We start from the raw sequence: 23,555 nt of genomic DNA, 5'->3' as shown, positions 1-23,555 counted from the left end.
TTTCAAAATTGACTGCAATAGTTGATTTTGGGGATGCAAGTTGAAACACCTGAATAGGGCCTGATTTTTAGAGGGTGGGTGTTTGACACATTCTGTAAAGCAGGGTCCTTTTCAGTATCTCAGGTTGACTGCCTAGAAACTGAGGCACCCAAAATCACTAGCTGTTTTTGAAAATCTTGCCCCAAACTTCACTGTTGCTCTCTAGATGCATGTATTAGACCCCATGTGACCACATGCTGTAATGCAATTGCCTTTTCCTCTATTCTTTTCTCTCACCCTTCTGTTAATATTATTATTTGTATTACAGTAGCACTTTGCAATGCCATTCAAGGACCAGGACCCCACTGTGCTAAGTGTTGTACAATCACAGAGCAAAAGGACAGTCTCTGACATATTTTATTGCCGCCTTCTGTTTGGTCTTGTCCTATTCTAGGGCCCAATCCTACAAAAACTTACTCCTTAATAAAGAACTTAATACTGTGAGTAGTCCTATTGGCTTCAGTTGGGCTGCTCACTGCAGTAAGCACTATGGTTGTGTTTTGCAGGATTGGGCCCTCAAATTGAAAAGCGTCTGAAGGGCAGAGAATCTATATTTATAGGAGCCACACAAATCTACGGTGCTATGTGAGTAGTAAAATAATCTTCCTTGGGAGTTATCTCTTGTATAAACTGATTGTTTTCCTCTGTGAGGTCCAGAAGAACTTGGAGATGTTCTTCTGTCGGAAATATTTTTAGATCAGCATCAGCTATCCCAGGAGGAAGGGAATCAACTCCTCCCAAAGGACTTCCTTGTGAGTTTGCTGCGAAAGATTCCAGTTAAGCTATTAAAAGCAAAATGGGTTCTTCCCTCTCAGACACAAGAAACTTTTCAAAAGTCCATCTCAATAGTGATATTGAAATGCCACTATATGTCTCTGAAAATAAACCCCAGAGTTTCAAAACTGAGTGCTTGAAGGTGGACTCACAGAACCATATTTGGCACTGAAATAAGTGGCCTGATTTTTTCAAAAGTGCTGAGAGCAAGCAGCAGTTCCCAGCCATGGAATCTACTGGATGCTCTGCACTTTTGAGATCCCCATTTATATAGGTGCCTGACTTCATAGTCCTGTTTTTAAAAATCTTGGATTAAATAAATATAACATGAACACCTAATGATAAATGTTTTCATGGCAGTATCTTTGCATGATCACTTTGCCTGAGACCCAGAAGGGGGATGTGCTAGCCTTTCTGACCCAAATAATGCAGTGTAAAAACAGACCTCATAGACTGCACCTGTTAACAAAAGCCATTATTAGCCTGTTCATGGAGATACTAAGTACGCAGTGATACCTTCACAATTTTTCATAATAAAAGAAACACTCAACCTAAAATACAAAGCTAAAGGTGCTGAATGGTCCTGAGCATTCTATAAACTGGAGGTTAGGTGGACTGACAGTAATAATAGAGCCCTGGATTATTACTAGACATGAGCAGAATGTTCAGATCCAAACCAGGCCTATACTGTGGTTTCAAGTTCAAGGCTGAATGCACTTTAGAGTTCGGGTTCAGATTTGATCGTGCCAAAATTTCATGAGTTATTCTTCCAAGGTTCTAAGATGGATGAGTCATCAGACTCACAGGCAGGAGACCTGGGTCCTTTCCCGGTTTTCCTTTTGACTATATCTGTGGCCTGTGACAAGTCATTTCTGCTCCTTGGGGATAATGATGCTTACCTTCTATGTCAAGTGCTTGGAGATGTACTGTTGAAAAGCACTATATAAGAATTAGGTATTATTATTATTTTATTATATCTGTGCCATAGTTTCCCCTTGTGTAAAATGGGAATAACGAAGCTTGACGCCTCTCATCATCTTGTGTCTTATTATTGCAACATCTGTTTCTCTGGCCTTGATAAATGCAACATTGCCTTGTTTATATCCATTCAGAATGCTGCTGCAAAGATCATTTTCCTAGACCGTCACTTTGATCATGTCATCCCTCTTCAGGTTCCCCCTTCTCTATCACATCAAACATACGCTGCCTGTCTTCAATTCCAAGGCCCTTCACAGCCTCTCCTCACCCTACCTATTGTCTCTCACTTGCTATCAAGATGTCGATTCCCGCCTCCAGTTGGCCCATGCTGCCAGCCTCCATTGCCCAGTTGTTAAATTTTTACACACACCCCTTTGTGCTTTGCTTATGCTGCCCCTCATGCTTGGAAGAAGCCCTTCATAAATATCCTCAAAACTACTGCTTATTCTTCTTCTTCGAACCCTGCCTTTCAACTCTTCTTTTCTATGGCTACAAAAAAATTGAGAACTGTTAGGCCTCTGGTGTGCTGACATCACTGCCTATCATGCTGACCAATGTTGTCTAATTGTTTCCTTGTACTCCCCCACCAGCCTGTCTGTATCCATCTGCTGTCTTTTGTCTTATATTTAGGTTGGAAGCTCTCTGGGGCTGGTACCACCTTTTTGTTCTGTGCTTGCACAAAGCCTAGTGCAATGGGGTCCTGGTCCATGACTAGGGCTCCTAAGTGCTATAGTAATATAAATTAATAATAATTTGTAAGAGCTTTGAGTTCTGTGGATAGAAAGAGAAATATAGATGATGATGATTTTATTTATTGTTTTGCTCTAACTAGGACTGCTGGCCTTGTGAAGGTTCAACCATTAGATGTTCTTACCTTTAGGTGGGACAGGGCCTCTATTCTGTAAGGGCATGCAAGGTGATTCTGCTTCAATGGCTGTGCTGGGGAAGCTCCTCCCTTTCCCCCAAATTAACATTTGCTGTGGGGTAGTCTTCTAGCTGCTAGTGCTGTGCCTCCTTTCTCTGACTCTACTTCATTGCATAGGCATCAATTCTAGTTCATGAGTTCTTTAAAATGTATTCCCTGGGTGACTGGCATCAGTCAATCAGGAAGGAAGGCACCCCCTGCATTAGGACACTGTGGATATTGGGACTCTGCTGCTGCTCAGAATGAGTGCTGGGTCCCTCAACTTGAACCTAATTGCACAATACTTAACCAGCCGCAGATACTCCTCCACATCCTATTCATGTCATCTGAGCTACTTATCATGGCTTCAAAGACAATATACTAGATTTTTTAACAAATTGAGTTTCAGAACAAGAAAATCCAAGCTAGGCTTTGAAAAGCAATTCACAGACATTAGCTTTATTGTTAACTGCTGCTTGTACAGTAAAATATTAGTAGCCACTCTTTTTTTTTGCCTTCCTGTAGATGATTGATTCTGCTGCTACAGAATCTAGTATTAACCTTACTTCTGCATTGGCCCTGCCTTGTATCTTGAGTTCTCCACGCCCTAAGCAGCTCTGCAACTCCCTGATATGGCACTGTTTCTTTTTATGGTTGGCTTTGCACAGTGACCAACCTTTCCTCTGGATACGTCAGCTCCCAGCACGGCCAGTATATGCAGCCTTCCTAGCCTGATCCATCCCCTGAGAGTCTCACTGTACATTATTTCTCTTAGTAGCATCCTCCCAGTGTGAATTTCAGTGCTGGCTGCACTTGGTGTGAAAGGGAGCATAGACAATTATAAGAGATGTGCCCAAACTAGGGTTCCAGCTTTCCCAAGGCTCAGGGTTGTTTGGATCTGGGTTTTAGAGGAGGTGCATCTCTACAAGTTCCCAAGAAACTGGTTAATATATTCATTTTAACCCTGAGATTTGTAAAGCTTTTTGGGAAGGTTTCAAATATCTCAATCCTGTTTTTTAACCTTATCTTTACTGGGTTTTTCTAGCTTCATGCTTTACAGAGAGAAACCATATTTTAATAATTCTCTTATATACTTTTCACTCCATTAACATTTTATCATTCTAGCATTGTGCATATGGCAAACTCCTTAATCTGTTCATTAGGGGCCTAATCCTGTTCACATATGCACCTGCGTCCAGGTGTGGAAGTCTCTAAATGGAGCTGCAGTTTTGCTTTTTTGACTGAGGGGAGTTTTTTAAATTAGATCAGGAATCTCAGACTCAAATCACCATGAGGGCCACATAAGGACTAGTACATCAGCTTGAGAGCCCCACCACTGACACCTTTTCCTATAAAGGTACAAAAGCCACCCTGCCTGCTGCCCCTGGCCCTGCCCCCACTCCACCCCTTCCATGAGGCCCTGCCCCCTCCCGCCTCTTCTCTGCCTCCTCCCCTGAGCGTGTGGCTCCCTGCTCCTCTCCCCTCCCTCCTGGAAAGTGGTAAGGACTGCCAAACAGCTGTTTGGCAGCAGGAAGCACCTGGAGGTAGGCAGAGGAGTGGGGATGCAGCATGCTGGGGCAGGGAGGGCAAGCGGGTGAGGGGAGTTTGGCGACCGCAGGAAATAACTCCGGGGGTGCAGGGAGCTTGGCTGGCCACAGGAAATAACCCCGTAGGATGCGTGTTTGAGACCCCTGGATTAGATTAAACAAAATGTGTGTGTGTGAGGGGCTGGAGGGTTGTTTGGGTTTTGATTTTTAAGAAAAGGAAATGCACTTACTGCTACCTTAGTGTGTTTATTAAGGGTTGGGTTGTAACTCACAAAATAAAGGGAATAGTTAAGTGTCAGACCTCCTTGACTCTGTGAAGCCATCACAAAATGTACCACTAATGGCCTGATTATCTAAAGACTGTGGGGTTATTTCTGATGTCATTTACATCATTTTCACACCATTGAATCATTGCTGATTTCAGTACTGATTTATACTGGGGCTAAAATGCTTGCCTAATCTGCATGTACATTTATGGTGACTGCACGTGCTTCTGTGTACAGATAGCCAGGTATGAGTTGCACAGTCATGGTAACTGAGCATGCAAGTTTGGTGCCCTAATTCACACCTCTGTTTTTTTAACTGCTCTTTGTACCTGCACCCTAATATGAAATCAGGCTTTGAACTTTTACAGTGACTTTCCTTTATTTTTAAAATATAAAATAGACATTTAGAGTAATATGTAAATCATTATTATTATTTATTTATTATTCAGATGCTGAGAATATCCTTGGCACTTACCTAACACTTAGAAAGGCAAACTCCTTAGCCCACTGGTTTTCAGCTGTGGTCTGTGGACCCCTGGGGGTTTGCAGACTGTTTAAGATTTCCAAAGGAGTCTGCATCTCCATTTGAAAATGTTTAGGGATCTGCAAATGAAAGAAGGTTGAAAACCATTTCCCTAGCTCAAAGAATATGCAGTGTAAGAAGACAAGGGCAATGAAGGACTTAAAAGGTAATTGCAAGAAATTTAAACTGGAGGTGGTGGAGAAGGCAAGGCCAGGGAAGTTCAAAGAGGCTGGGTGATGGGGTCAGAACATGAGCAAGGAAGATGGCTGTGTCTTGTGTGCTCTGGAGGGGGTGATGCTGGTGTCAAGGAGGCCAGAGATCAGGAGATTACAGTAATAAAGACGGGAGATGAGGAGAGCCTGGATGAGGGTTTTAACCGGGTAGAAGATAAGGTCAGATCTCAGAAATAGTGGGCCAGATCCTCAGTTGGTTTAAATTGGCATAGCTCCACTGATTTCAGTGGTATTACAATGATTTATACCAGGATAGGATCTGGCCCTCTGTATGTGGCAAAAAGCAGCAAGGTTTGATCAAGCCCTGGATGTGAAGAATGAGTGAAAGGGAAGAGATGATGACCCTCAGATTACAGGCCTGAGTGACAGGGAAGATGGTGGTTTATTCAACAGTGAGAGTGAATGGGGGATTGAAGAAAGTTTGTGAGGAAAGATCAAGAGTCCAGTTTGTTATGTTGAGTTTAATTTGATGAGACATCCAGGAGATGTCAGCGAGACAGGCCGAGATATGGGAGAGGATGGAGCGGGACTGGTGAGGGAGGTTTGTTATTACCATAGAGATGATAGCTGAAGTTGTGTGAGTGGATAAGATACAGTGAGAAAAGAAAAAAGGATCAAGGACTGAGTGATAAAGGAGGACACACTGAAAGACTCTCAACGAAAGGCCAGAGAGGTGGCAGGTGAACCAGGAGAGCCAAGGGAGGACAAATGTCAAGCTGGAAAGAGTTGTACAATCTTACTGAATATTTAAAGTTTGTAAGATAAATAGACGGACGTCAACTTGTTGAGAGGCATAGGCCATGAATATTCATTTATACAATTAGTGAACTTTGAAAAGCTAGGCTATCAATAAATGCCAGCTTAACTCCTATGTCTAAATTTTTATATCTTCTGTTGTTGCAAAGTAGTCTCATGTTATAGTGCAGCAGACTTTAAAGTCCTGGGGATGGTTACAGCAACATCACTAATTTATGCTGCATGGTGCTTCTGTGACTTGTACCAAGCTCTGCTTGTTATTTTTCCTTGGAAGCAAAGCTGTGGCTGCAGAGTGTTCTTAAAGTCTGGATGTTCCTAGAGACTCCACTACAGTTAGTATTGTCGAGGTTTGATAGAGCTATTTGGTTTTTGTTTGTTTTTTATTGTAACTGGAAAACTGTTTTCACTATGTCTCTCTCCTTTTCCATCTTAAATTTTCTTTCAGAATCTGAACAGTTTTGATTGATGTGTTACTATGGACATGACTGTTGTGTCTGGTGCAAGCTTTATGACTTAAAGGGCCCAATTCACCTCTGGGGTAACTTCATTGACTGAGTTTTGTGGTGGCCTTATAGGGCCGGATTCTGATTTGAGTTCTCTGAATTTAATTCCTTTGGCTTCAGTGGAGTTAGCCTTGATTCACGTTGGTGGAATTCAGATCTGAATTGTGCCCATTGTATTTATGCTGCTAAGGGAGGCATTGTTATACGTTGGTATGATTAGCCGGTTTTCACTCTGCCAGGTGTCTGAAGTGTGATACTGATGGCAATGGGGGCATCTGCTCATCTTTCTAGCTGTCAGCTGTGTGACTAGAAATGCTCAGCTTTGAGTTAGAGAAATTCAAAGTCAGATTATGCTAAGGAATTTCAAACAGGTGCAGGGAAGTCAGAGGATTTTCTTAAATGCAACATTATAGGAGAGCATTATGGGATTCAGAACATCTAGGTTGCTGGTTTAAATCCAGCCCAGGTTGTTACTGGTTAAAAATCTTTGCTGTCTGATATATGTTTGATGGCCTATGTGAAATGAGTTTAATGGTTCTCAGTCCATTTTCTGGCAGATAAATGTCCACAATGTCACTATAATTACTAAATTGGTATTAGGTGGAGCCCGAATTTGTAGTCTATGCAGGGAAACCAGTAACTGAATAAGTGTGGAGATTGATCTACCCTCGGAACCATTTCAGAACTGGAAAGCAGTGACTCTGAAAAGTATTTATGGGTCATAGTGGACAAGTAACTCAACATGAGCTCCCAGTGCAATGCTGTGGCAAACAGGACTAATGCAATCCTTGGATGTATAAACAGGGGAAGAGTGAGCAGGGATAGGGAAGCGAGTTTACCTCTGCATAGGGCACTGGTGAGACTATCACTAGAATACTACCTCCAGTTCTGGTGTGTACATTTTAAAAAGGATGTTGAAAAATTGGAGAGGATTCAGAAAATAGCCACAAAAATTATTTGAGAGCTGGAGAAAATGCCTGATAGTGAGAGACTTAAAGAGCTCAATCTGTGTATTTTATCAAAAAGAAGGTTGAGAGGTGACTTGATTACTAGGGATAAAATACTGGGTACTGAAGGGCTCTTTACTTAAGCAGAGAAAGGCATAATAAGAACCAATAGGGGGGAGCTGAATCCAGACAAGTTCCAATTTGAAATTAGGCACACATTTTTAACAATGGGCTCGTTGGAACAAACTACCAAGGGATGTGGTAGATCAGGGGTCCCCAACACGGTGCCCACAGGCACCACGGCTCCCACGGGGGCATCTTAATGTGCCTGCGTCCTGGCCCCTGGGAGAGCACCCACCGAAATGCTGCAGCGGCATTTTGGCGAGGACGCCTCTCGATGACGCTTGTCACTGACAAGTGAAGTCATCGAGAGGTGTCGCTACCGAATTTCGGCAGCGATGCCTCTCGATGACGCCGCTTGCCGTCAACAAGTGATGTCATCGAGAGGCATCACCACCGAAATGCTGCCGAAATTTGGTGGCATTTCGGCGGGTGCTTCACTGCTGCAGTGGTCCTTCGGCTGGCACCCGCCAGCCAAAAAGGTTGGGGACCACTGTGGTAGATTCTCCATTTCTTGATGTCTTCAGATCGAGATTGGAAGACTTTCTAGAAGGTATACTTTAGCCAAACACAAGTTGTTGGGTTGAGTACAGGGGGAACTGGCTGTAACTCTATGGCCTGTGATATGCAAGTCAGATTAGATGATCTGATGGTCCCTTCTGGCCTTAAACACTTAAACTTAAATTCATTCAAGAAGGAAAAAGAGCTCACCTTAAAAAATTAACACATGACAATGGCACACATTACGTACTAATGTTCTGTGCAGCTTTACACAGAGTGAACAGTGCATTCTAACAACGTACCTTAAAAATTAAGGATGACAGCAGCCATCTCAAGTTTGTCTCATGCTTGAAGAGCATATTAAAGAAGAGTATGTAGCTGGTCATTACCCAGAAGAGGGTAATGCCTGAGCGGTAAAATCAGTTTAATTTCCCTTCAGCAGTATATTTAACAGCTCCATAGGAAGTAAGAACTTCCAGTAGCTTTGAAATGTGCCTCTACCAGTTAGTGGGTAAGTGGCTTGCCATTGCCCCTTGTAAGCAAATAGTAATATCTGATGTAACAGGGTCGGACCAGATGGCTACAGGAGAGTGATCCTATTGGGGTCCAGGAAGTGGAAATCTACTGACCAGGAAATAGCCATTATGTTATGTTTCTGGAAAGAATAGTTAGCAATGAGTAATGTGCTTAGGCTTTTTCAGTTTTTTTGTTTTATTTGTTTGCTTTGCTTCTGATACCAGGCTCTGACTCTCTGGCTCAGTTTAGCCTTTAGTTATTGCCCTCTGGAGGGAGGCATTTCAGACAAGCTCCTCAGACCACAGTGGCTTGCAAGATGGCTCAGATGGGTGGAGGAGAAGCTATTGAAATTCTGAATGGGAAAATACTATGTAGAAAAATAACTTTCTTCTCCCACCAAATATATATGAAGCACGAAAGACAATGTGGCTTGGTTTTGAAAATTGATTTCATTGGCAGTTTTAACACAAAATTGTTTAACTTCGGAAATTAAAGTTGGCAGCACAGCAAATATATTTTGAAATTTGTTAAATATAGGATTCTTACATGTTAAATAAATGATACCAAACTTTATAGTTACTTTATTGGACCTCATGATGTATCATTTTGAACTACCTGCTATCTGTTAGGCTTTATCTGCCTGCAAAATCCATTTCTAATTCAGAACATATCTACTTTGTGATCACTTGCCAGAAATCTATTCCCAAGTTTCTCCTTATTTTAGTGAAATATCTCTGCCTCAGCACCTTTCCCAAGGTGGCTGATCTAATCATGGTACTATCAGCTATCACTTCTCATTTCCTTCGGTAGCCTTGTCAAACGCAACGCACTGCCTACCAAAATGACATTCAAATGTTCCCAGTGACCAAAGCTCTTTTACACTATAGAACTAGAATTAAGCAGGGCTTCTTAACTATATTCCCTTCTCTCCAAATTAAAGCTAGAAGTGTGATTTGTATTAACCTAGAATAACCACTTCATCTATAGTAATTAGGTTTCATCGATATTAATCATCTGGAGAGTTAACCCTACATTCACCACCTCTTTGGTATCTTATTCCTAGACAGAAGAGCAATGCTTCTGTTTTGCCAACTGGCAAGAGGGTACTGACTTGTCATCATAGAAATAAAATTTGTCACCTCATTGTTCCCAACCTCTGTGTTCTCTTATTTTTTTTAAATGTATACTTCATTGTATGCAAAGGTCAGAACATACAAAGCAGAACAATTGTATTTCTCACTGCAGGAGTCATGTGGGCAGCTAAGTCTCTGGTTTGTTTAAAAGAGATTTCTGTGGACACTAGGCCAACAAGAGAACCTTTAAGCCTATTTGTAGAGGGGAACCTTCTAGCGCAATCCTAGTCGCTATTTTAGTAAGGGCTGTACTTGGAGGTACTCCCTCCACTCCCAGGGGTACACGTACCCTCCTGCACCCTGGAATCCCCTGCAGGATTCTACCAGTTAATGCAGTTGAACTGTCAGGAGCCCTCACTGAGTACACAGTTCCATTTCTCTATCAAATCACTAACTGGATACTCACCAGAGTTGTCTCTGACAGAGCCCTTTCCTTAAGAGCCAGGGTGGGAACCTTTACATTGGACTGAATGGAGCTTCCCTCAGATGGTTCCATTGCTGATGTTTGCATGTCCATTCGCCCCCCTCCCTGGCACCAAGCAGGGCTTCTCCCCAGCTCCAAAATATATGCTGCCCCATCCAGTCTCTTTCAACAAGCTTTATTTTCTTAACAGAAGCAAGTATACTGAAAAACAGTCTTTTAACTCAGTCCTCCCTTGCAGGATTCAGCTCACACCCCACAGGAGCGTCTGACAGCTTCTCAGTTCTGATCAGCTCTGCCTTCTTTGGGGGACAGCAGCCCCTGGGCTGTCTCCCTGAGCACCTGACCCCCTGCTCCAGGCACAGCCTGTCCTGATAAATCTCCCTCTTCCTTTCACTGGCAGCCCTTTATAGTCCCCAGTGTAGCCCAGACCCCTTTAATTGGCTGGAGTGGACTTACCTGCTTTGTTGCAGGGGAGCTGCTCTGAGTCTATCCACGGGGATCAGCTCTCCTATGATATAACCCCTCCACCCCCCACACACTTTTCAGAAGGGAAAAAAAGTGGCCCCCAGGTTACTCGCAGCACCCCCCCCCCCAAAAAAAATCCACCATAACATTCTGTAATAACATTCATTACAACCCTCCAGGGTGCAGATTTTTTCCTAAGCCAACCAAAATATTCCCCTCAGTAGCTTAACATAATACCAGTGTTTAAACCATCACTTCCCATGAGTCCCAACCTGTCACAGACTGCTCGCTGAGTCCTTCCAAACATAAACTCTTGATCCCATTCACCCTGAGGCTTTTCTGGTGGGGCCGGAATCACATACACAGCCTCACCAGGCACAGTCAATACATCATCTTATCTCCATGTCCTGAACATCAAGGACGCTGCATGCCTACGCATTTTCATCTCTGCACACAGAGGCTCAACCTCACTCTCAAGTTCACGTGAACCAGGAGGACTAAACCTTCTTTTTCCTCCTCGGTGAATTCGAGAACTATGATAAGTTATTTTTTCTGTAACTTCCTTTCTGCTGACTCCTTAACTGAGAGGAATGGCTGGGAGCGAGGCATCCTCTGGGACCTAAACTAGATGCAATTTCTGACAGGATCAAATTTGTATTTGGCTCTCCATTCTTCAACTGCACAGATCTTCTTTGCTGTACAGCCTGGGAAATAACCACAGGCGGCGGCTTCTCACATTTGTAGTATACAAATGCTTTTACTTTCTCTTCCCCCATTTATTGTGAAAAGAAACCATGTAATTAAGAACAGTTGTTGAAGACACATGATGCCACCAGCCCAAGTAAAATGGGATACTGATGCCTGGTTTACTTTCAGCTTTAAATTTAGCAAATGCTTTTAGTTTTGCTACAATAGCAAGAAATATCAATCTTCCAGGGTACTGACTGGCCATTTCTGTGGATTTGCTGCCATTTCTGTGGATTTCTTGTAATTTCTGTAAAATAGTAAAATGGATGGTAGGAAATTCATTGTCAGAACGTTAATGTAGTGGGACTCTAGTCTATACTGCTGTTATTGCTTTTAACTAGAGCTCGACCTCTTCATGAGATATACCAGAATGATATCTTGCCAACATATAATGGCTTTGTATAAGAAATTGACTAAAAGATTTTAGACACAACAAATCCTGCATCTTGGCAGGGGATCAGACTAGATGACCTTTGTGGTCCCTTCTAACTCTATGATTCTACGATTCTATGATTAGACATTATGGTGCTAGACATATTAGCAATGCATAAGAAAAGACATGTTAACTACATCTGGGCTATCATCGTGTTGTAAAAGCCAATGTTTTAAGTCAGTAATTGAATAAAGTTGTGTCTGAAAGCTGTGCTGCTATAATTCTGTCAAATTCTGCTCTCAGTCACAATGGTGTCAACTGAGAGTAAATCCTTTGACACTGGTGTAAGAGATCAGAATTTGGCTGTTTGTTATTAGTTGATTGGTTTAGATGCTTGATATCAGCATCATCAACAATGGGCCACATTCTACTCACATACACTGTTTAAAGCGAGTGGGCTATATTCGGATTGTTGTTTTTCAGAGGTGATCCTAAGGGAATCTGAGATTGTAATTTAAAGCTTATTCCAACCCCCGCATTGTATAAATTACACCAGTTTAGATGGTGACATTCACACCCAGACCTCTCAGTTTTGCTGGATTATGTGGTGTGCGCTATATTGTATCCAGTTCTGGCTCCCCACCCCACTGCATTGCCAGATGTTCTTCAGGACTGGGAGCTGCAGACTAGCAGGTGGAGGGAGAAGGACATCCTACTGTATTACCTCTGCGTCCTCTGCCCCTTTCTCTCCCTTTCCTCCAAGGGAAGAGTCTGAAGAGCTGCAGCAGCTGACAGTAGATTTCAGATAAGGAGTGGGGGAAGAGAGAGCAGCTCGGTAGTGTCAACATATTATTCACAGTATGAGAGAGGGGGAGAAGGGAGTAGAGCCAGGTCTCCAGTGAATAATGTCAAAGCCCAGCGGATTTGCTCCCTGCTCAGTATGAAATCCCCTCCTTCCCTGCGTCCTAGGAGGGCCCTGGCAGAAGCAGCCACCACCGTTCCCCATGTGGGGTTGCCAACTTTCTAATTGCACAAAACCAAACATCCTTGCCCTGACCCCTACCCAGGCCCCTCCCCTTCTCTGAGGCCTTGCCTCCACTCACTCCAGCCTCCCTCCCTCCATTGCTTGGTCTCCTCCACCCTCACTCACTTTCACTGGAGTGAAGCAGGGGGTTGGGATGCAGGAGGCAGTGAGGGCTCAAGCTGGGGGTATGGGCCAGTAATTAGGGGTTCAGAGTATAGAGGAGGCTTTGGCTGGGGCAGGATGTGGAGTACAGGAGGGGGTTTGGGTGCAGGAGAGGGCTCAGGGCTGGGGCAGGGAGTTGGGATGCAGGAGGGGGTTCCGACCTGGGGCAGGGCCAGCTCCAGGCACCAGTGAAGGAAGCAGGTGCTTGGGGCGGCCAATAGAAAGGGGCGGCACGTTTGGATCTTCGGCGGCAGGTCCCGAAGTCCCTCTCGGAGTGAAGGACCGGCCCCTGAATTGCCACTGAGGAATGAAGTGGCGCGGTTGAGCTGCCACCGATTGCGGTTTTATCTTTTTTTTTTCCCCGCTTCACTGCTTGGGACAGCAAAAAAGCTGGAACTGGCCCTGGGCAGGGGGCTTGGGGTCCAGCCAGGCAGCGCTTACCTCAGGCGGCTCCTGGTCGGTGGTGCAGCGGGGCGAAGGCAGCCTCCCTGCCTGCCTTGGCTTCACGCACTCCTGGAACTGGCCACCATGTCCAGCCCCTAGGTGGAAGCATGGCCAGGCAACTCTGCATGGTGTGTGCTGCCCGCGCCTGCAGGTGCCGCCCCCACAGCTTCCAATGGCTGCAGTTCCGAGCCAATGGGAGCTGTGGAGGCGGCCCTCGGGGCAGAGGAAGAGCATGGAGCTTCCCTGATTGCACTTGCGCCTAGGGGCTGCAGAGACATGCTGGTCGCTCCCAGGAGCTGCGAGTAGAGTAGGCAGGGAGTCTGCCTGAGCCCTGGACCCCCGCTGCGCCATCGACTGGACTTTTAATGGCCCAGTCAGCGGTGCTGACCGGAGCCGCATGGGTCCCTTTTCGATTGAGCATACTGGTCGAAAACCAAATGCCTGGCAATGCTATCCCCGTATTGTACATCCATATTAAGAAGGGTGTGGAAGAAATTAATTGTGTATGTGAGGAACTTGCATTCATTGGGGGGATGGGAGGGAGGATAAGCTGTGGAGAAGGTCTGGCGTGAAGTAGGGAAGAGGCATGTGGCTTAGCATGAATTTTATGGAGGGGTTGCTTTAATTCAGGGCTTCATTAATTATTTTGAGAGGTGGCCTAAACAGGAACTACGCCTTCCACCCTAAATCCTCCTCTGTATGAGAAGCCCAGGGATAGACCTCTTCACTCTTCAGCAGCCTAGGTAAAGACCTCTCCAAGCCACCTATCTTGGCTCTAAATTACCTGAATATGGGATACCTGTCTTGTGTTGTGCTATAAACAACAGATTAGAATGGGGTGGGTTTTTTTAAGATCTTTTTTTCCACAGTGTGAACCAAATAAACCTAACCTGCAATCTGTAACTCACCAACATACATGGCCATCATTAATTAGCCTGTTGAAAATTGTAAAATGGGGCTCTTTTTTTAAAAAAAAAAATCGAATGTGTTATTTTTGTGGCACAATGTGCAACAAAAGCCAGGTGTTCCATATTGTGGTCATTTGTCCCATATTTTGATGACTTGTGTCACACACGAGCAGGCTTCAAGGGAGAGAGAGATGCTCACAGCCACCCACTACATGTAACTTGCACTCCATTCACATCACCTTTGGATTTGACCTATTGACTACAATGGGGTTACACAGGTGCAACAGAGGAGAATATGACCCAACAAAATTTATTGTAGAATGACGTATTTTGTGTCCTAAACTGGTTATTTTCAATGCAGCTAAATAATGAGGACACGGTCTTACGATTTAAAAAGCTGATCATTGGTGCACTTTTTTCCCCTAGCTATTTCTTCACTGTAGGAAGGTAAAGTAATCTGTGATAAAATAATAATTAAATGCTGACAGTACTAAATTTCCTCCCAGCATGAGCTGGCAGCAGTTACAAACTAAAACATTAGGTGGCTTTTTTTTTAAAAGCCAGATTAAATACCTCTGTAGGTTTTTCTGATTAGCTATTCTTAAAAGGATATGTGGCAGTAATAAAAGGGTATGCTTGACAGCAACAATTGGCTTTGGAGGAGAAGGTAAAATACTCAAGTTCTGATGTGTATATGGGTATGCTTTAAGGAATTTCTTGCTGATCTTTGCTGGCAGGGTGTATATGTTACTAATCATCAGTTTCCAACAATCCCCAAGAAATCTGCTGGCCAAGAAATAGCCATTATGTTATGTTTCTGGAAAGAATAGTTAGCAATGAGTAATGTGCTTATGTTTTTTCAGTTATTTGTTTTGTTTGTTTTGTCTTGGCCGGATAGAGACAGATGTTTTCCCACTTTTGAGTTGAATTGCCTATGCCTATGCTTAGTATTATAATAGCATCTACAGGTCTAAATCAAGATTCAAGGTCCCTCTGTGCTAGGTGCTGTACAAAAAAACATACATAACGTATTTCCTGCCCCAGAGAGCTCACAATTTAGGACGATGACAAGATGCAAAAGGTGGCATTTGTTTGCAGGCATCATGCCAGAGGTAAGTTTTAAGTAGTGAGTTGAAAGTGGACAAAGTGGTGGCGTCTCAGATTTTGACAATGCCCTCTGCATCATTTCTTGTTCCATTACAGCACTGTTGTGTGAACAATTCAGGATAAACTAAAAGGACTGCAAGCTGAAGATGGGCACAATCTTCCATTTTTCTGGTTCATTTTACTTTCAGTTTCTTCTTCGTTTTACTTTCAGCTTGTTTTTGTAAATGGTCACTTTCACTTGGCCTCTGGTAAATTTGCCTTCTCTCCAAAAAAGTTGGGGCTTTTGACCCACTGAATCTTCTTATTGTTCCAGTTTTCTCTGTATTGATATTTTTAGTCACTAAGTCTGGTCACACTTAAGTCCATTCTGGTTGTAGGCCTGTTCCCAGGCCTACCCGTATTGCCCATTTTAAGTGTAAGGAATATCTCTGAAATCTGCAATATCCTGAGAATGAACTGTTTAAGTGCACGCACTGGAGAAGGTTGGACTTCCTGCCTGTGGTGGCCCCCATGATGTCTGAGCACCTCACAGTCTTTAATGTATTTATTTTCTCAACACCCCTGTGAGATAGGACAGTACAATTCTCCCCATTCAAATGTCTTTGAAAATCTGGCCCTGTCTTGCCCAGTGTCCCACGGGACAGCTGTGCTGAAGCAAGGAACTGAACCTAGATCTCAGGCTTGCACCCTAACCATTGGGTCATCCTTTATCTCTGATAGGATTTTCTGACAAGAATAATCTGCACTGGGATTTGGCATAGGGCCGTGGTTGGATGGCTAGATCAGGATGTGGGGGCTCATTGATGCTGCTTGTACTCCTGTCTGCACCCAAAAGCTGCATAAGGCCTGAATTTGGCTCATATATTGTACTCTTACTGTACATGTTATTTCTGCTAAATGGAAGGAAGGTTCATTTTGAAATGGCTCAAAGAAGGCTCAGCATCATGTGATTAAGCATTTTCTTAGCATTTTCATTAGAATCTTCCAAGAGCAACTGAGCTATTTGTCTTTCCTCAGGGAGCAATAGAAGTTGTAAATATATATTTCTGTTCACTGTGTATTACAGAAAGCAATTTCTCAGGAAGAGTCTTTCCAGTTTAATCTCCAGATTATCTGGATTTTTTTCAAGGATAAAGCAGTTAAATTATCAAACATTTCTAAATCGGACAAGGCTGGGGACCATGTGTGAGCATATGTGTGATATATATTTGAACAGCACAGCTTTAGAATTCTGAGGTCGTCATCTATTCTATCTGAGCCTGTTACTCACCCAGGGGTGAACACACAAGCGCCTATGGAACTGCTGTCAATGGTACTCTCTGGACTGGCTTTCAGGAAGTAGTCTAAAATAGATGTGCAGTCAGACCCCTATCCCCTTGGAAACATGCCTGGTCTGGCCAGCCCAAAGAAAGGTTGTTTTCTGCATTTGAAAGAGATGTGCTTTTTCAGTTTATATGTAGATTATATATAAGAACAAGGACATAAATAAGGGCCAAGATTCCATTTCTCTCTTGTGCCAAGATGTACTCACAAAGGAGAGGCAGAAGGCCAGTTAGGAAGCTAGTTACAGCCATCTGATTCTCAAGATGTTCCATTTCATGCCTTGGCATAAGTTAGAGCAACCTAGAAGCTCCTCTGACTTATACCAGCTGGCCATAGTCCCCAAGGGCCCATGAACCAATTAAAATTCAGCAGAATGCATGTGCACTCTGCCTGGCCCAAACCGTACATCTCACATATGATGGGAGGGAGCAACTTGTGTAGGAGGAAGGTATTCTGCTTTATGGCACTTGAGAGCTCCTTCACACACTGGGAATGCGCAGTGGGGTAGGTAGGGCAGCATTCTGCCACTTCTCACCACCTGAATGGCGTACAGTAACTGAATAGGGGGCAAGAGTGCAGGGCTGGCCTTACCATGAGGTGAACTGAGGTGGCAGCCTCAGGTGCCAGACTGTTGGGGGGGAGGGGACACCACTAGGACCCAGAGTGTAGAAAATTGTGTCTGCTGCTGGTGCAGATGTATTCTCTCTGCTGTAGATGCACAGAGATGGTGGAGTGCTATGCTGGAGGAAGGAGGGCACAAGAGACATAACAGACAGGCAGGAGAAAAGGTGAGAGGGAATAACAAAGCAGCAGGAGCTGCAGGGAGAGAGAGGAGGAGCCTCTTATGTACCTCTCTAGCACCCCCAGGAGCCTGGTCTGATTAACACCAGCTTCTCAGGGAACATCCTGTTTCCTGCTGCTTTCCTGAACCCACTTGAGGAGAACAGGCAGTCAACTGAAGTAGTAGGAGCCAGTTAGGCCCTCAAGACGCTGATATCTTCCCTCACTCAGGCCCTGCTACCAGCTTGCTTATTTGTCTCCTTCAATTGAGTGTTGAGGGCCACTATAGCTGGCACAGAACAGCAGTCACGAGTGAAAGAAGAAAACACCCCTCCGGGGCAGCATTCAGAAAAAGAAAGAAAACAAAGGAAGTGTTTCTATCTAAGCAGGAAGGAGCTCTCCTGAGATACATAGGCACAAATGTTCACGGTGAGCCTTCCGGCCCCAGTGAGGATGAGAGTGGTGAGGAGATGCCTGATCTTCCAGTTAGTCAGAGTGCAGGTGACCTGGCAGCTACTGCAGCATCCATATCTCTATCTCAAATTAATGTAACCATGCACATTCCTGAAGAAAAGTGTAGATCAGAGAAGAGTGTGGTGGAGGCGCAAGAAACAGCTGCTGCTGAGTTTAGTTCCTTAAGTGTAGATGATCCAGGACTGTGGACCCACTTGAGCAGTAGCCTGAGGGACTTCCTTGTACTGCATAGACCACAGCAAGTGAAAAACTTCATGTTCCTCAAAAACAATGACAATAGACGTTTCCATCCAACACATTACTGGCATGAAATCCCCAATGGTGAGAAAGTGGAGAGGCCATGGCTTATGTACTCAAAAACCCAGAATGCTGCATACTGTTTTTGTTGCAAACTCTTCCAGTCTAATGTTCCAGTCACACTGGGTTCTACAGGAACAAAGGACTGGAAAAATCTGGCTAGAAATCTGGCATGCCATGAGAAGGCAGCAAATCACCAGAGAGCATTCCATAAGTGGAAAGATTTTGAGATGAGACTAAGGTTAAAGGCCACCATAAATGATCAGCATCAAAAGAAGATTGCATCAGAATCTCTTTACTGACAAAATGTTCTGAAAAGTCTCATTGCCATTGTGAGAATGCTTGCTACCCAAAACCTGGCACTGCATGGCACTTCAGATCAGCTGTATGTCCCAAACAATGGAAACTTCCTTAAACTTGTGGATTTGATGGCTGAGTTTGATGTGGTACTCCAGGAGCATCTAAGAAGAGTCTCCACCCAAGAAATGTACACACACCACTACCTTGGAAAAACAATTCAAAATGAGATCATACAGTTACTGGCAACAAAATCAAACAGAAGATTGTGGCAGATCTGAAGTCAACAAGATATTACTCTGTTATTCTGGACTGCACACCTGACATCAGCCATATGGAACAAATGACTTTAATGGTGCATTTTGTAACAACAACAGAACCTAGTGAAAATGTCCCTGCAATGGTGACTGTCAGAGTGCATTTTCTAGAATTTATTGACATTGATGATACCACAGGAGCTGGTATGACAAATGTGCTTCTTAAAAAGCTGGAAGATACAGGAATTGCGATAGCTGACATGAGAAGTCAGGGCTATGATAATGTTGCCAACATGAGAGGAAAGAACAGAGGAGTGCAGACACGGATCCGAGAATTAAACCCTCGAGCTTTTTTTGTCCCATGCAGTTCTCATTCACTGAACTTGGTGGTCGTTGATGCAGCATCAGCGTCTAGTGAGGCTGCTGAATTTTTTAATATATTTCAAAGCATCTATGTATTTTTCTCTGCATCAACTCATCGATGGCAAATTTTGAAGCAACATCTGGGAACATCCTCTTTGACACTGAAACCACTGAGTGCCACACGATGGGAAAGTCAAGTGGAGGCGATAAAGCCTATCAAACACCAAATTGGGAAGATAGATGCCATAGTTGCCATTATGGAGGATAATGCCTTGACAAGAACTGTTCATGGGAGAACAGTGGCAGAGGGAAATGGAATCACCAGAAACATACATAACTTCAAATTTCTGTGTGGCTTAGTGTTGTGGCATGACATACTGTTTGAAATAAATGTTGTAAGCAAGAGACTCCAAGGTGTTGACCTTGATATATCTGGAGCAATGGAACAACTGGACAACTCAAAGTCATACCTACAGTCTTACTGGTCAAATGAGGGATTTCAAAATGTTCTGAAGAGTGCACAGAAGTTGGCAGAGGAACTTCACACTGAAACTATTTTCCCACCCACTCAAGAATACAAGAGTCATCAAAGAAGAAGTCATTTTGATTACGAGGCACGGGATAATCCCATAAGAGACCCCAGACAACAATTCAAAGTTGAATTCTTTAACCAGGTGCTAGATTGTGCAATACAATCAATTGAAGAACGTTTCATGCAGCTCAAGGAACACAGCAGTATATTTGGGATGTTGTATGATATTCCAAAACACCTCACTATACCTGAAGAAGACCTGCACCAGCAATGCAGGGCACTAGAGAGTGTTGGCAGATGATGACATGGGCAATATTGATGCGAGTGATTTAGGTGATGAACTGAAAGCCCTTTCAAGATACATTTCAGCAGGATCAACTCCAAAGGCTGTTCTGGAATATATGTGCACAAATAAGATGACCACTCTCTTTCCAAATGCTTTTGTTGCTCTACGCATACTTCTAACACTTTCTGTAACAGTTGCCAGTGGAGAACGCAGCTTCTCCAAGCTGAAGTTAATAAAAACCCATCTACGCTCCACAATGATACAGGAGAGGCTGGTCAGCCTTGCAACCATCTCAATGGAGCATGAGCTGGCCCAGACTGTGAACCTTCAGGAAGTGGTTCAAATCTTTGCAACCAAGAAGGCACGGAAAGTACCAGTTTGATTATTCAAACAGATAAAAATGCCAGTGTTTACTATGCAGACAAGAAAAGTTAAATTTGCTGTTCAGGAGTTTGAAAGTTAAATGTTACTTAAAATTTTTGAACAAGGCATTTAAAGTTGTTAGTTCTCCTTTATTGAGATAGGTAGCAGAGCAGTACCATGAGCGGAGTGAACAAGAAGAAGACAGAATTGAGACCTTTCAAAGTTTTGGCCCAAGCGAGGGGGCATGGGGCCGTCATTTGAGCTCCTCGCCTCAGGTGCCAGAATGTTATGGGCTGTCCCTGAGTGTGACACCAAATCTTCAAACTTCCTACAATTCTTATGTAGGGTAAGGTAGGATATTACAGTCAGGTGCTTACAGTACTTACACTTTATTAGCATTAATTATTCATATATTGACATTAAGGTACTTGACACTGTACGGTGGAAGGTCAGATCCAAGCAGGTAACAGATCATGAACCTTTTATACCTTGTCTTCACTGGAATTTAACCTTGTCTGAACACAGTTGTCAGCTATTGTATTAGCTGACCTGGGGCCAAATGTGGTTTGGTTGTCAATGTGGACCCAGACAAACTGTGTGCAGCACCAGGTCAACTAATATAATTGTTGACAACCGTATTCAGACAGGTTTAGTTTTTGTAGCACACACTAAGCCATAGGTGAGATACAGTACTCATCATAGCTGCATATTGGCTCACTCATTAAGTGCACTTTGAAAAGTGACTCTCTATTTTATGCTGGGCTGATCAATGGAAGTCAATACTACTTGTCATTTGGTGCCCTTTAATGGAATGTGCCCCCTAGTGGAATGTGCACTGTTTAGTGCACCATACAGTCTGGGACATCTGAGCGGCTGCTCCCATGTCCATCTCTCAACTAGAAGGGCTGCTGTTTTACATTGTCAGCTGTTTATGGCATAATTGGGATGAAGACACGTTTTATTACTTTGGTGTGCGTTTGTACGCTGATTTTATTACCTCATTTTTAGAGGGGGAATGCTCCAGGCGTCCAGCGGCAGAAATACCTAAATGTTAATAATCAGAATAATAATTTCTAATAAATAATAATACTGAGCACTTATAGTTATGTAGTAATGTCAAAGCACTATGCAAACAATCATTAATACTTCTGTGTGAAGGGGGTGTTAATTTGTAGCAGAAATTGTTACCCACCTTAACACGTTTAGAGCCTGAACTCTCATTGTTGAAAATTGATGGCTTGCCTGAGTGAGGACTGGTGGATCAGGCCCTAAGTGTCTTCCAAAGTGAAATTTGTTTATACTTTAACATATTGAAGCCCTGCTTAGGCATTCCAGATGGAAATCTCTTTGGCTGAAATTATAAGAGAGATGAGAAGGAAAAGTGTCAAGATTTTGTAACACTGCGGGAAGTCATTGTTTTCTACCCCATGCGATTTGTAAAACAGAACACTTTCTGATCTAATTCTGCATTTCTCTGTCCCTCTCTTTTCTGGAATCTGAATCTACAGTTAGGGCCAGGGCCTCAGCTGGTGTTTCTCTGCTGCAGTCAGCTCTGTTAATTTGCACCAGCTCAGGATCTGGCGCCACATCTTTAAACTGGTAAACTCCTAGGTTTAACACACAGATGTAACATAGGCATTTGTTCTGCTTTTCATAAGCAAGACATTTACAGTTACAAATAAGTTATTTTTGTAGCATACACAGGACCTAAACACTTTAAGACAGAGAAAAGCGTTATTTATGTGTCGGGTGCTTACTGCCATAGAATCTGAGCACCTCAAATACATGAATGAGTTCATTCCTGCTACCTCCCTGCAAGGCAGGGAGTAATGTTGTCCTTTTACATGGGGAGCTGGGGCTTAGAGTGATGAAGTGTCACAGCATCTTGAATGTAGGTGTTGTAGTCTGGACAGGTGACCACAATTTGAAGTGGGTCAGAAGTGAGTCTGATTTTCCTGACAAAGTTGTTAAATGATACCAGACCTAAAAAGAAGTGTTTTCTGCAATGATGCAGCTCTGTACAATGGAGGGACCAAATTCTAGACCCCCATTATGTGGGAGTTAAGGTGCATAAGTCCCTTAATTTTTGTGTTCTGACTCGCCACTGGCCAGCTTCTTCCTGAGGTACTATTAAGTAAAGTCCTTCAGTCTGATGTAGATCACCTCTCACGAATACTATGCACCATTGAATTTGTGTGGTTGGAATTTCATTATCAAATTGCCATTCACGTCTTTCTGCCCGCTAAAATTATTTGTGCTCTGGCTGTGGATGTCTTACAGGCATAATTTTAAAGGTATTTCCATTACTTGCCTTTCCAGTCTGATGGGTCAAAACTAAGAGATGTAAGTGGCTGGGTGCTCTACACCTGGGTTTGTGTCGCAACCTCTCTGATTGTTTGGATGAAATAATCACCGAAGACGTCCAAGGACCATATCCTCAGCTAGTGTAAATCGTCATCATTCCATTGAGTGCAATGGAGCTATGACAATTTTGCTAACTGAGGAGCTGGCCCTTGGGATTTACTCAGTTTACAATATTCTGGACTCTGTGGCTAGTACTGTTGAGGAGAAAACAGCTGCAGATACATTGTCAAATCTGACTGTCAGGTTTGGAGGCCTATTGCCAAGCTTTTTGTATGGAGGCCTATTGCCAAGCTATAACCAGAAGTTTCAGCTTCTTCAAGGACACAGTGATATTTTCCCTCCTAAACCAAGCAGAAATTGTTGTATTCTTCTGTTTGTAGTTTAAGCAGACACAAGCCTTTAGACAGATTAGCTCAGCAGACATCCTCCTCACTTAGCAGAATGGATGAAAAATTTCCAGTTAATTGTCTGGAAATGGAGGGATTTTTCCTGTGGACTGTTCACTGTTGTTTTCTCGTGCACAATGAATGATCTCTATACGTACACAGTTCATACTTCTACATTTGCAACAAAGGGATCTCTGACGTTGACTGTTACTGCATAAGAATAGATAAGGTGAAGGTGACTTTGATGCCATTTTGGTTCAGGACACTCTGTCTTTCCTACTTCAATGCAGATGAAAGTGGCGCTTCTCTTGAAGTGTATATTTGCTTCTTAGAGCTCCAGTTGACAATCTGGTGCTTCACTTGAGTCCAGACATTGACCTTGCAGGGAGCAAGTTACCTCAGAAAGGAAAAGGGTATTCAGAACCTGTTCTGGGCATTT

The 23,555-nt window shown here is 43.4% G+C and overlaps 1 protein-coding gene across 2 annotated transcripts in view; it reads left to right on the top strand.

Annotated features, from left to right (window-relative positions):
• FOXN3 (forkhead box N3) overlaps positions 1 to 23,555 on the top strand; it is a 325,004-nt gene that overhangs the window by 11,347 nt on the left and 290,102 nt on the right. Inside the window, exon 1 of one of the 2 annotated variants that reach the window (XM_050953294.1) lies at positions 601 to 624. The exons of the other annotated variant lie outside the window; for it this stretch is intronic. The gene's annotated coding sequence lies outside the window, so the exon portion shown is untranslated. Of the gene's footprint in view, positions 1 to 600; positions 625 to 23,555 lie in introns of those variants that run through there. 2 annotated transcript variants of the gene reach the window in all.

This window comes from Gopherus flavomarginatus, chromosome 5 (genome assembly GCF_025201925.1).
Source record: "Gopherus flavomarginatus isolate rGopFla2 chromosome 5, rGopFla2.mat.asm, whole genome shotgun sequence".
NCBI classification, from domain to species: domain Eukaryota; kingdom Metazoa; phylum Chordata; order Testudines; family Testudinidae; genus Gopherus; species Gopherus flavomarginatus.
This window is presented reverse-complemented; position numbering and strand designations above follow the sequence as displayed.